The sequence below is a fragment of the Mus caroli genome, unplaced genomic scaffold (genome assembly GCF_978045245.1).
Source record: "Mus caroli unplaced genomic scaffold, Mus_caroli_1 scaffold_6, whole genome shotgun sequence".
Taxonomy (NCBI): Eukaryota; Metazoa; Chordata; class Mammalia; order Rodentia; family Muridae; genus Mus; species Mus caroli.
Genome location: NW_028227261.1, coordinates 109049274 through 109062930, shown reverse-complemented (window position 1 = coordinate 109062930; position 13657 = coordinate 109049274).

Sequence of the window (13657 nt, the reverse complement as noted above, 5' to 3'; positions counted from 1 at the left end):
AAGGTGGACCAATGCATGCGTGTTGTTAGCAGTGAATCCTTCACCACGTGTCCTTTCACGTGCTTGTTTGAGCAGAACATCCTTTCACCTGTGGCTGCTTCAGCTAAATGTTCAAGGTCCCAGGAAAACATTATCCAACCGACTTTCCAGAGAACCCGTATGTTTCCATTTCAGACAACTGTAGCCTTGCAGGTGTACCAGGAGCATGGATAACTTTCCGGGGAAACCATGGCATGATTGCCAGTGTAGTTGGTTTGTTTTGTTTTAAGTTGTATAATTCATTCCAAACCCTGAAAATGAAATCCCAGAAAACTACAGTCCAGCTTCACTCATTACCAGAGCTAAGTGAGTCTCTTCCCAATGCCTCCGGATGAGTATCTGAAGAGCCCAGCACCCACTGCAGAAGCATGGTATAAAGCTACTGGATGCTCAGGCGTCCCCAGGGAAACAGAGCAAGTGAGCTATGCGCATTTAGAGAGATGCATTTTAGATGATTTATTCATGGGATTGAGAAGGCTTGATAAACCCAAAAATCTGCTATGTAGGCCAGCGGGCTGAGATTCAGGAGAGAGTGGCAGTTGAGTTCCAAAGGGATCTGCTGGCAGGATTCCCTCTTACTCAGAAGAGGTTGGTCTATGATTGGTAAGGACTTCATCTGATTGGACAAGGACCACCCGCATTATACAGGGAAAACAGCTTTATTCTAAATCTGTGGGCTCTAAATGCTGATCTCAAAAAAACAAGACAAAACCAGGGACTGGGGAGATGGCTTGGGGTGGGGGTGGGGGCAGGATATGGGTATGGGATGAGAGTGTGTGTGTGTGATATGGGGGTGGGGGTGGGTAGGGGTAGTGTGTGTATGTGGGTGGGGAATGGGTGGAGTAGGGGGAGTGTCTTAGTTAGGGTTTTCATTACTGTGCACAGACACCATGGCCAAGAACTTTTCTTATAAAGACAACATTTAATTGGGGCTGGTTTACAGGCTCAGAGGTTCAGTCCATTATCATCAAGGCAGGAACATGGCAGCATCCAGGCGGGCATGGCACAGGAGGAACTGAGAGTTCTACATCTGCATCTGAAGGCTGCTAGCAGAATACCGGCTTTTAGGCAGCTAGGATGAGGGTCATAAAACCCACGCCCTCAGTGCTACACCCTGGACCAAGCATATATAGACCATCACAGGGTGGGATGTGGGTGTGGGTGTGTGGGGAATTGGTGTGGTGTGGGTGTGGGGTGGGAGTGTGTGTGGGGTTGTAGGTGGGATGTGGGTATGGGAGTGTGTGGGGGGTGGGTGAGTTGTAAAGTGCTTGCTGTGCAAGCCTGGTGACCAGAGTTTAATCCCATGACAAAGTCAGGCTCAGACGGGACAGTGTTCACCTGTTGTCCTTCAAGCCTGCAGTCCAGTCAGCCTGGAATATGAAGTATTCATGTGCCAGAAACAGGAGCGACTGTAGCTTCAAACACAGGGGAAGAAGAGAAGCAAGCTTTGGAAATTGTTTTCTGACCTCCAGAGCACACCACGATTTGATGTACACACAGACACAGATACCACACACTAAAAATAAACAAACACCCACATAAACAAATCCAGAGAAACAACCAAAACCAACCAACCAACACTCTCCAGAAACAGCCATAACAGGCTGTGTGTGATAATCCGTTTACTGCCCAGTCTGCTTTCTTGCAATATACGCAATAGGCTGCTGCTGCTCCTTTAGAAAAATGAAGAGTAGACTGGACTGGAGAGATAGATCAGCAGTTAGGAGCATGACTGCTCTTTCAGAGGACCAGAGCTCAGTTCTTGGTACCCAAATCAGATGGTTCACAACTCCAACTTGAGAGGAGCCGACACCTCCAGCCATCTTAGGCATACCTGCTCATGAACACAAAATCCCATCTATTGCCTGCGCTTTTGTGTCCCCCTGGTAAGAACACGCTCAGGGCAACCGGAATCTTCTGCAGCACAAGCTTTATTGCTTACCCCATCAGGAGCCAGTGGAGAAGAGAGCCAGAGAGAGAGCCAGAGAGAGAGAGAGAGATGGCAGAGCCCTCTCCCTTTTATGGAGGACTGTCCTCCGCCTCGGACGTGTCGCTCCCTGATTAGCTGCAGCCCATCACCCAAAGGGGTCTTGGTCCGCTCCCGTGTCGTTTTTCCTGGGGGAAGGACACTTGGACACTCAACCTTCTTGAAAGATGACATGTCTCCCTAGAATAGGCTCATAAATGCCACAGAGCCCTTCTACTGCAGTGCTTAGCCGTGCAACTCTCTCGGGCTGCTGAAGCACACTCACTCTATCCCGTGCAATGAGACTAGCCTCGTGGGGTGCAAGAGCTGAGTGGCCAGCGACCTATTGCTTAAGCATAGATAACCATATATCAGGGGAAGCACCATGTTCTAGTGCTGCAAGCGCCTGGGAAATAATCACCATGTCTCTCCTGGTTTGGGCCTTAAGCTTACAGACCAATCAAAGAAGCAACACGGGATAGAGTGAGTGTGCTTCAGCAGCCCGAGAGAGTTGCACCCCCACCCATTCTTTAAAGAAGGAAAATGTTGAAAAGATAGTCCTTAGGTCAGGGACAGGTCCAAGTGCGTGGGGCAAGTCTCAATTTTTGAAGGGTCTGTTCAAATTTAGCCGTCCAATTCTGTATCTCCCAATGCTGCTCTCCCTTTGTTGTTATCGCACTGGACATCACCAAGACGAGGGACATCAGTATTCCCTTGGTCAGTCTGGATTTTTCGGGTGAGTCTTTCTGGTATCCAAAATGGGTTGTCTTCATTCTGTGGAAAAACACAAACAGCTCCCCTGGATCTTATCAAAATAGGATCCGGTCCTTTCCATTTGTTACTTAAAACATCTTTCCATTTAACCATCTCATTGGGCCTATCTGGCTCTGAGCAATGATGTTCAGCCGCCGTATGGCCTTGAGAATCAAGATTTAAAAAATTGAGTGTAAAAAGTGCTGTAGACACAGACACTCTTGGTACTCGGGGTAGAGCCTCCTTGACTCCCCCTTTCTGTTTTATTAGATGGAAGTCCAGTCAGGTGGGTCACGTCCATCTGACGGCAGAACTGTTGGAATTTTTGAGATGTATAAGCTGGTCCATTATCAGTCTTAAGGAGTTTGGGTTTTCCCCAAGCACTCCATGCCTCAAGGCAATGTTGAATCACATGTGAGGCCTTTTCTCCAGTTAAAGGAGAGGCAAACAAAACTAATTGTATCTACTGAAAAATATTGGCAACTTTACTGGAAGGCTTAATCACTCCAGCCACTTCTAAAAAATTAAGGGGTTCTAAAAAGGTTTTTAAAACTTCTAAAACCACTAAACATTTTACCACTTGAGGTGAATTTTCATTATATTGTTTGGATACTACTTTACCATTAGCCATATAGGCACCTATGCCAGTTTTTGATCCATCAGTATATACCACAACCCCATTTTTAAGTGGGTTTCTTACTGTTATTTGTGGAAACACAACAGATTGATTTTGGGCGAACTGTAAAATTGGATGTTTTGGATAATGGTTATCTATTTGTCCTGAAAAGGAGGTAACTAAAACTGCCCAATCATTGGATGTGGCTGCCAAGGTTTGAACCTGTCAAAAGTCCAATCTCTCTGCTCTGGAGTCAAAGCAGCAGCGTTTGCTCGGGCCTGCGTTTGTGCAGCCTCTTGCCATAGAGCTCACCATTCCATATATTTGCCCATATTGGGGAGAGCGGCTTTTGCAATCACTTGCCAGTCGGCAGGAGTTAGTGCCATGCCGGCAAGCCTGTACTCTACCTGAGCATGAACACGCCCACCCTTGGCTCCTTCAAAGACCGGAAATGCCTGTTGCATCTTTCTTTGTTCCTCTCTTGAAATGAACGAGTCTGCGCACTGCCTCTCTGCGCAGGGCTGACGCACTACGCAGGGCGGGGACTCCGCATAGGGTGGAGGTGCACTATGACCTTGAAGTTGACTGCCCTGAGGCCGAGCAGCAAGCTGGCCTTTGCCAGCCGCTTTTGGCTTTTTTCTTGACCTATAAGCTCGCATTTCTCTCTCATAACGAGCTGCTCCCTCCTCCAAGTCTGTTTTCTCAGAAGAGCTAATTTTTTTATCTGATTCACAGCTACTAAGAACTGGCTCTTTAAACTCATCTCTTTTCTCCTCTTTCCTTCTAATCTCTCCCCAGGTATTTTTCCCTGACATTAACTTTTCTTTTTTCCTTTGTTTTTTCTCCTCTTTCCTTCTAGTCTCTCCCCAGGTATTCTTCCCTGACATTAACTTTTCCTTGGGTTCAAGACCCGTGGAAAGGCCTGTATACTTATTTGGCGCGCCATGCTTTCTCTTTTTTCCTGCTCTCTCTCCCCGCTTTACTTCTGATAGACTGTCTTGAATTTTGTTCAGAATTCTCCACCCTGTCTTAACCACTTGTTGACATGTGAAAAGGAACAAAAAAGCTTTTAACACTAGAGAAAGCTCAAGACCAGACATACCTTGTAAAGCTGTAACGCGCATCCCATCCCCACAGTTCTGGTTCCGCTCCGTTCCCCAGCTGAAGAGTTCTGAACCCATGCCGGATCCTTCTCAACAGTCTGTTTTTCGGGAACACTTCATTACCACAGTTCCCCAGCTGAAGAGTTCTGAATCCACACCGGATCCTTCTCAACAGTCTGTTTTGCGGGAACACTTCATTACCACAGTTCCCCAGCTGAAGAGTTCTGAATCCACGCCGGATCCTTCTCAACAGTCTGTTTTACGGGAACACTTCATTAACCGCTCCTTCCCCGTGATGCAGTAGCTCGCGGGTTTCGGCACCATTTATTGCCCGCGCTTTTGTGTCCCCCTGGTAAGAACACGCTCAGGGCAACCGGAATCTTCTGCAGCACAAGCTTTATTGCTTACCCCATCAGGAGCCAGTGGAGAAGAGAGCCAGAGAGAGAGCCAGAGAGAGAGAGAGAGAGAGAGATGGCGGAGCCCTCTCCCTTTTATGGAGGACTGTCCTCCGCCTCGGACGTGTCGCTCCCTGATTAGCTGCAGCCCATCGGCCGGAGTTGTCGTCACGGGAAGGGAGAGCACATGGGGTGGAAAGCTACCCCGGCACATGCGCAGCTTGCTTGTTTACTACTTAGAACACGGGTGTCAGTGCCATCAGCACCATCTTGTAATGGCGAATGTGAAGGCGGCTCCTTACACCCATCCACCCCAACTGCCTCACCTCTGCCCTGAACACACTTGCATATAATTTTAAGAAACAGGGGCTGGAGAGATGGCTCAGTGACTAAGAGCACTTGCTGCTCTTGCAGAGGACCCAGGTTTAGCTTCCAACAGCCAGGTAGCAACTTACAATGGTTCATAACTCCAGCTCCAGGGGATCTGGCTTTCTTGGGTACCAGGTGTGCATGTGGTCCACATGCGAGCAGAACATTCACATATAGAATAAAATAAGTCGGTTCTTAAAAATGTAAACATTTTTGCTTAAACTTTTTAATTTTTAAGAATTTCATATAGGAGTTCTTTATGTTGTTTTCAGTTTGTTGAAAAACAGAACCAAGTCTCTACAGCCTGAAAGACCAGGTTCTGAAGTCTCTTCCCTGCAGGCTCTTCAGCCACACACCTACAGGCATTTGTAGTTCTTATTTCTAGACGAAGTCTGTCCTGACCAAACTTATAAGCTTGTTCAGCCCCTGCAGCACATGTGCGCATGTGTGTATTCTCCAGTCTTAATGTAACTGGGCTTTACAGGTAGGGAAATTTGGCATCTCTCCCTCCAGGGTATCTGAGGGAGTTCAGATCATCCTCGGTGCATGTGTCATGGAGCCATTACATAGAATTCTCCCTTTGTGAGTCGGGATGATGAAGCCTGTTGTGAGGTCTCTGACTGGTTACTCATGGGCGAATTATATGTTTCCTCTGCGTCCATGGATCAAGACTGGAAAGGCCTTGTTCCTTACATCCTGGCTACTCACTGCTGTTAATGCCTGATCGTTGCAGAGGACAGCCCTGTGTGGAAGAGGCCATCCCAGAATTCATGGACCATCTTACTCTGACATTTCCTGTGTAAGGAAGGCAGGCTCCTGAGCTTGGAGAAACCTGGGGAATTAGGCTTGCCTGCTGGGGATGTGATGAGAAGCAGAAAGGGCTGCTGGGGTGCAGCACAGCCCCGTGCCTTGCCTGAGGAACCTCTCTTCTGATCGGCAGCCATGGAGTGTGGGGGCCCCATGCTTGGCATGGCTCATCTCAGGGGTCTCATTCCCTCCTTCCTTCTGTGGCTAATGGACCAGAACCCAAATCCTCCCTTGCACCTTGCCATCCTGCTGTCTGTGTGAGCCGCAGAGCCTTCTGCCCAAGGCTAATGCCATCAGACTCTTTCTAGAGGACCGCTCTGGGTTCAGGTGTTCTGGTGTTCTCATCCTGACAGGACACAAAGACACAGAGCATCTGCAAGTCCCCGAATCTCTTCTGTGTCCTACACTCTTTGTGTCAGTCTGGGGAAGAAAATGTTCTTGGCACATTTGGGTCTGGACTTGATGCTGAGGGCACTGTCCCCGAAGTTTGCACCAGGAATGGCTTGGCCTAAACATCAGAGCAGTTGAAGGTAACCAGAAAGTCATGTGATCTGTTCAGATGTCATTAGGGACAGGAAGGAACCTTTTGACAGAATTCCTTTGAAGGTAAGTAATTGGACCAAAACTTACATGAAGACTGTGTTGACTTCAAGCTGGTCAAAAACTGGTCATACATTTAAAATCAGAGACATAAAGCACTATAAAATCCTGTAGCGTGCTACAGACACGGATGTTTAATTACAGAGAAGTAGAGGCGACATGGTATCAACATGCACACAGATGTACTTTATCACAGGAACAGGTCAATAGAAAATGTTAGCAGCAATTTGGGACATTTGACTTCCGTAGTATAGATATCACACAAAAGCCAGCCAAAGAAATGCCGAGTTCCTTTGGAACTTCTCGGTGAGGGGTGAGAGAAGTTTTTATGTTGCTTTGGCAGACTATCCCTAAGGAAGCAGTCTGTGACGAGTTTGCCTCAAGAAAACCAGGCCGAGTGTCACTCTGGGGAGGCAGAGGAAGCTCAGCTGCCGGTGACCGTGAGTATAGAAGAGTCCAGATCAGAGGCCATAAAGGCTGGAGGTTGAGAAACACTCCAGCCAGCTCTGTCTCCGGGTGGGGCTTACTGCAGAGCCTTAGAAGTCGGAATACATGGAAATGGTAAATAACAGAGCTGTAAGGAAGTGGGGACCAGGGGCTCACAGGGGACCAGCACAGGCACTGGAGGGGAGTTCTAAATGTCTAAAGACCAAGTGACCTTGCTGCCCAGCTGCTGAAGAGTGTCGACCGTATTGAGAACAGTCAGTTCCATTAAGATAATATGTGGCACATGACAAACAATGGCAGTATTAAGCTGCAGTACAGTGGGTTTGAGAAATGCGTTCAGTTCTGTACCTGCCACTGTGATTGTGTTGCAAAACATTCCACTCGTCCCTAAGTACTTCTCTATAGCCAATTCCGTCCACCCTCCACCAACGTGAGCTGCAGCCCAGTGCCTGCTGCCAGGTTCCAGCTCTCTCCATCCCTCCACCCCGTGCTCCCACCTTATCTTTCATGGGGTTTTCTTTTCTCTGATGGGACTATACTGAGAATCCCAGTCTAGCCTTGACCTTGGAGTCTGACTCCAGAGCACTTGTGCCATCCTGTCTGGGTCTCCATGGCAAACTCTGCCATTCCCACCCCCCCTTTCCTGGAGTCTGATCTGGCTCTCCCTAGTCCACCTGTGTTTTATACTGAAATCTCTGCCCTGCATCATCTGCACCCCACTTCTGCAGGAGACAATGCTATACATTGTTTTTTGGGGCGGGGATCAGGTGCTCATGGTGGGAGAACTGTCTCTGGAATGGCTCATCTTGCTGTCACTACACTTCGGCTGGTGACTTGCAGGTTGGAGTCCACAGAAGAAAGCGCTCTGGGCACATTCAGACCACTCTCGGCTTTCTCAAGACAGACACACAGATCCAGCTAACAAGGAGCCCGTGTGTTTCCAGCTTGCAACCCACTGCCTTCTCAAAGCACAAGGAGATAGGCAGCTCTTGTTAATCATTCATTCTGGAATAACGTCAAAGCTAGGAGGGAGCTATGCAATGCTCTCACGGCAACTGCTGTCCTAGCAAAGTTGGCTCTTCCTCTGGCTAAACATCTGCCTAGGAGGAACCCTTCAGAAACCCCCACCAAGCCTACCTTTTCCTCCTCTTCAGTCTAGACCAAGTCCCCTGCCTGTCCCGTTCCTTCCTGCCTTAGGCAGCTTTAAAGAGACAGGCCTTTCATTCTGGGTCTCTTCATGTCCAGACTCAGGCTCCACTTTCCTGGCAGGAATTACACGAAGTGCCAGCAGGCATTTCCGAGGGCACCAAGCTAGGAAGTGCACTGTCCGCCGCTGGTGCTGTGGTTTTAATCACCTAGGGAAGCCGTGTGCCTGTTTGCCCACGTTTCTCTTCCACGGTCTCCCTGGTAATTTGTGTGAACAAACTCTGAGACTATATCACAAATGACTGGTGCCTTTCGGAGTGAGTAGGATCTTTCTGATTCACCCTGAAGATTGACACCAAGTCTCACTTAACTGGAGTGTGGGCCTCTGAGCTAAGCCCTTATGCATCTTAACTGGTTCCTCAAACTGTGAGAACTGGGATCCCTGTCACTTCCTTTTCCCGATAATGCAATGAAGCTGTCCTTAACGATAGATTTGGAGCAGGACACCAAGGGTGTCATGTAGTTAGTCACTAATTTTCCTTCTATTTCACAAACACAAACAAACAAACACCCACCAACTAATGTGAAACACATTAGTCAAGGAAGAGTTAAAAGGACCTCCGAGAGTGGTTTGAATTTTTCTCATGCTGCTTAAACGATTTTGTTTGTGACAACTAATGACCCGGAGGCTCCATTTATGAGCTGGTAGATAATGTGCCTTAAAATCCACAGTCATTTTAAAATTGGGTCAAAGAAATTTATTTAAAGCCACCAGAGTTGTCAAAAAGTAAACCCCACCAAATCTCATTATTTCTGCCCACATTAGGTCAGCTAGGGCAAGGCAACTGGAGGCTAATGACTAGAAATGTCAGCCCAGGCAAAGCCACTTGGAAACTAGCCAGGGCAGAGACCAACCCCCAAAAAACCCGGAATCTGATCTCTGTATACAAAGAAGAGAGCCACCATGGGCACCCTTAAAATATGAAGATGGGCAGGTGACAGTTTTGATGCTGGTCAAACATTATGAGAGCGAAATAATTTCAGATGCCCTAGAGAAAGAGGCCATCACTTTCTCATGTATTAATTATGAATTAGACACCGTCTATCAATCTTTGTTTCAATTCTTAATGAGTGTTTTTATCTGAGTTCATTTTTATTAAATCTCCCTTGGGAGGAGGATGGTGGATTTACAGAGATTTTACTAGGGCCCATTTATTATGGGCAATTTGCTGCGGCCGTAAATTTTGCGCTTGGATGGCAAGAATGAATGAGGGGCAGAGCAAGTGGTGGAGAGAGGCTGGGACACTGGGTGCGACTGGAAAGGCCGGAGTGTTTACATTCTGATGCAGCTCAGGAGGACACTAGTAAGAGCTATCAGAGCAGCATGTCCTGGGAGTGGAAACATCACTCCAAAAGGGACCACTCCACTCTTCTTTCTTTTTTTTTTTTTTTTTTTTTGGTTTTTCGAGACAGGGTTTCTCTGTATAGAACTGGCTGTCCTGGAACTCACTTTGTAGACCAGGCTGGCCTCGAACTCAGAAATCCACCTGCCTCTGCCTCCCGAGTGCTGGGATTAAAGGCGTGCGCCACCACACCCGGCAAAGTGTGAGGACGGCATTTTTTTTTTTTTAAAGATTTATTTATTTATTATATGTAAGTACACTGTAGCTGTCTTCAGACACTCCAGAAGAGGGCGCCAGATCTCGTTACGGATGGTTGTGAGCCACCATGTGGTTGCTGGGATTTGAACTCTGGACCTTCGGAAGAGCAGTCGGGTGCTCTTACCCACTGAGCCATCTCTCCAGCCCCCACTCCACTCTTCTTATCGCTGTGCTGGAAGCACCTGTAGTGGCCATGATGGGAGTCTTAGCTTCACGGGAGGCCCCTGAAGGCTGTGGGTTGGAATCCTGATTGGACATGGAAAGAAAACACCAACAAGCAACAAGTGAGTTTAATAGGTTCAGGCTTTTACTTAATGGTGGTGGTGGTGGTTGTGGTATTGTGTGTGTGTGTGTGTGTGTGTGTGTGTGTGTGTGTGTGTGTGTGTAGGGGGTGTCATAAGACTCAGAGCACACCATCCACTTACAAGAGGTTCTGTTATGGGGCAGAAAGGGAGACGGAGAGGAAGGAGGTTGAAAAGCTAATGATATTGGCTCACAGTTGGTCACTGCTGGGGCAACCATCATTAGCTACTCAGTTCCTCTTTATGATCCATAAGCATCTTTCCTGGCTGGCCATGACTGACGTCCACAGGGCAGAACTGTCAGGAACGGAGAAAAATATGTTCATTTACTGCTAGAAACCAAATTACTGTAGGGGGCTGGACTTGTCACCGTTCAATCAAAATGGAGCTTTTACAAGATAGTGTGGCCTTGGTTAACAAACACCGTATGGCTAAACATGACACAGGCCATATAAATGAACCTCACAGGTTGTCCAGCCCAGAGGAGAGACTACATTTCCCACAGATCCCTGGAGCTGCTCAAGCTTGCCCTGACTTTAAACAGGCAGGCATCACGTTCCCTGCTGTTTGAGCCACTGTTGGTATGGATTTCTGACACCTGCGGTGGGGCTCATTGGGTTTCCTGGTCTTTGGTTGTGTTGATTTGGGGCCCATGATGAGGCAGAAGGCCATGGGATTGGGAAGATGAGGCAGAGGCTACTTCATGTCAAGGTCGATAGGAGCAGGTCAGGGCAAGAGATACCCATCCAAGGCATACTCTTTCCCAGTGCCTCCCTTCCTCTCTCCAGCCTCCCAATAGTCTATCCAAATGTTGAATCCACCACAGAATGAAACTTTGGATTAGACCAAAGACCTCATGGGTGCTGGAAACACCAGTGCTTTACCAGTCTTAATCCAATCAAGTTAACCATTGGAATTAACTCTCAAGGAATGTCCGGATAAAGTGCTTGCCTGGCTTCCTGAGTTTGATTTGCAGAGCCAATATTGGTGGAAGGAGAAGGCAGACTCCTGCAAGTTGACCACAGACTTCAACATGCTTGCCATGTGTTCACACATATACACAGACACACACACACACAGATACACACACACACACACACACAGAGATACACACAGAGACACACACACAAGCTAAGCGACAGAAATGTGGAAAACTTAATATAAAAAAGCTGAACTCTCTGAGTTCTCATGCTGTCTTTCTCTCCCCGTGGCTAGAGAACCTCTGGTCATCCTCACTCACGTCCCTCTCCAGTTGCTTGAAGCAGGCCCAGCAGTATTGTGAATGTGGGCACAAAATGGTATTTTTATGCATATTTATTAGATGAATGACTAACAGAATGACTGACTGACTGGATGGACAGACGTGTTAGTGTGGTGGGAGCGGAGATAGAGATACCAGGAAAGCATGAGTGATGGCCACACCTCACCCCTACTCGGATTTACCTCTAGAAATTTGTGTTGAGCTGCTTAGGGCAAGAAACCACACAACAGTGGCTTTACCAAAGAGCCATCCACCTTCCTTATAGGTAGGGCAAGGGTGTTTGAATTGGGTTTGGGGTTCAGAGCAGTCAGGCCTCAGTTTCTGACAGTCATTTGGCCTCTTCCTCTTGGTCACAAGATGGTTAAATCCCGAGTGTCTGTTTCTGGGAGAGCAATGGAGGAAAGAGGGCCTTTAAAGACATGGAAGGCCAAGTCAACCAAGCTTGTCTACCCCTCTTCCTAACCCATGCCTCAAGTGTTAACCAAGCCTGCTCCCCCCACTCCCCACCCCCCACCTCAAGCTGATTTTTGTTTTGTTTTATTTTTAAACAAATTCTCAACATGTAGCCTAGGCTGTCCTGGAACTCTCTACATAGGTCAGGCTAGCCTTGAACTCAGGAGCAATCCCCCTGCCTCTGCTTTCCAAGTACTGAGATTACAGGCACAGGCCACCATACCTAGATCAAGCCTGGCTATTCCTAATGGGCTCAGGCTCTCCCTGGCTTTCGCAGACCCAAGCATAATGCACATATATTTAAAAGGCATAATTCAAGCCAACAGGCAATTAAATAACATATGCTTATCTTTACTGGCTTGTCAGTTATACTCTCAAACAGCAAGGGCAAAAATACATGTCAAGCTATAACTTTTATATGGGTGAAGATCATCATATATTCCAGACAGTAGAATCCAATGATGATTGAGTATATCCAGGTGTTCTGTTGATGAATTGGTGATCTCTGCACAATTAATAAAGCCCAGCTGTACATGATTCATGAGTCATTATACATTTATCTCAGACAATTGGTGGGTTTTTTTTGTTTTTGTTTTTGTTTTTGTTTTTTTGAGACAGGGTTTCTCTGTATAGCCCTGGCTGTCCTGGAACTCACTTTGTAGAGCAGGCTGGCCTTGAACTCAGAAATCCGCCTGCCTCTGCCTCCCGAGTGCTGGGATTAAAGGCGTGCGCCACCACGCCCGGCAATTGGTGGTTTTTATCATCTCAGTAATCCTGATAAAATCCAGTTATCAGGATTTTTAGAAATTTTACATCAATGTCCTACATTAGTTGATATAGCCTGCAGGGATTGGTAAGCTATAGCCTGCAGCCCAGCCACTTGTTTTTGTAAATAAAGTTTTATTAGCATTCAGCCATGCTCATTCTTTTATATATTGTCAGGATGGACTTGTCTAGCATGCCTGAAACTCTGTGTTGCTGGGCTGGAGCGATGGCTCAGTGGTTAAGAGCACTGACTGCTCTTCCAGAGGTCCTGAGTTCAATTCCCAGCAACCACATGGTGGCTCACAACCGTCTGCAATGGGGATCCGATGCCCTCTTCTGGTGTGTCTGAAGACAGCTACAGTATACTCACATACATTAAATAAATAAATAAATAAATAAATCTTTAAAATGAAAGAAAGAAGGAAAGGAAGGAAGGAAGGAAGGAAGGAAACTCCGGGTTGCATCACTAGAACTATACAAACTGGCCGCGGTGGCATACACCTGTAATCTCAGCACGAGGGAGGTGGAGCCAGAAGAGTTAGGAACTCAAGGTTAGCCTCAGCTATGTAGTGAATTCAAGGCCAGCATGGGACACAGGAGACCCTGTCTCAAGAAACTAAAAGGTAAAACATTATAATTCACGGATCACACATATCACTATTGATTTTATAACACTGAATTTTATTTGATTAAAAATTTGTTTCTTAGTACTAATTTCTATAAAAATAAAAGAACCCTATACTATCCAATGTCCAAGCAATTGTCAGTGTGAGGGTTTCCAAGCATGCTTCATGTGTATTCTGTCAAGACCAATAGATATAAGGATTTGAGAGCACTGTTGTTGGCTACGGCCACGTGCACTTCAACAACCACACGCAACTGCAGTGGATGTTGTTATTGGTGAGGAGGCCAGGGCACTAGAATCTGAAGTGTGAAGACTACTGCTGGACAGTGCTGGGGGATGCTGTCTTGCC